Raw genomic sequence first — 1,173 nt, 5'->3', positions numbered from 1 at the left:
AAAGGCAAAAAAAAAAAGTCTATGGTCATAGTTTAGTCAACTAGTTTAAGGAACAAAATATATATCTAGTCAAAGTTTATCAGAGATTATTTGATTATTTGGTTTTTTACCCAAGCCTTATCTACATAGCACATGATAATTGAAAGTACCAGACTGGTGGAGCTAACCTTATTGGATGTTTAACAGCCATAGTTTGAAACCTATACTAATGTGGTCAGAGGGACTTAAAGGACAGTTTTTGCCCCTTGCCCCCAGGGTTGACTAATTCCCAGGGGACTATGGAACATCTCTCAAAATGTACTGTAACTGTGGTGTCACCTGTCCTCTTGTTCAGGGAGGCCATGGAGACCCCACGAGATAGACTTGAACCAGTGTCCAGTCTACATAGAGGAGGGTCAACTCAGAGGAAACATTTCATTCATGTTCCAAGTGAAGCCAGACATGGTCAAGTAGGACCTTTGAATTATCTTCACATAGATGGAACTGATAAAAGAAAGGAGCCAGGAGCTCCTCCCAAGCCCATGTGACTCCTGAGGAACAGATCCTCAAATGACCTTAAGTGTAAAAATAAATTGATTTATTTGGGCCAACTGTATGGTCTTAAACACCCAAAAGGAAAGTATAACCAAAGAGTAAAGTCATCAGTATATTTCTTTAACAGTTCAAGGGATTGCACTTCCCAGACATTACGCTTACGTCTATATAAAAATTTAGACAATTATTTCTCATTGATGATTCTATTCCTAAGCAGAAAGTGCTGCTCAAATGTAAGACTTCAAATCTTGGTCTCCAATACTGTAGTGCCCACCTATAGCTAAGGGAGGCAACCAGCTATTGTTCTAAAATGGATAAATTTGTTTTCTCCCCCTATCTAGAAGCCTTTGAGAGGGAACTGACACTGATTCTAACCACTCCAACAGCTATCAAAATACCTGAAAGCAAATCCTGAATCCATCACTCCCAGCCATCACTTCCAGCCTTGGAAGACAAAAGAAAAATGAGTTGGAACCCAATAGAAGAATGCTTTTGGAAGCCCTTGTCAAGAAATTCCAATGGACTCATATGAACATCTGAAAATTGCCCTGTTCTTTTTTCTAGTTCCCCAGCTAGAGAACTTGGAATGCTAATTTCTCTTGCCTTTACTTCTCCTTCACATCTCCTACTCACAACTCA

The sequence above is a fragment of the Nannospalax galili genome, unplaced genomic scaffold (assembly GCF_000622305.1).
Source record: "Nannospalax galili isolate Female #2095 unplaced genomic scaffold, S.galili_v1.0 scaffold321, whole genome shotgun sequence".
NCBI lineage: Eukaryota > Metazoa > Chordata > Mammalia > Rodentia > Spalacidae > Nannospalax > Nannospalax galili.
Note: the sequence above shows the minus strand (reverse complement) of the source record.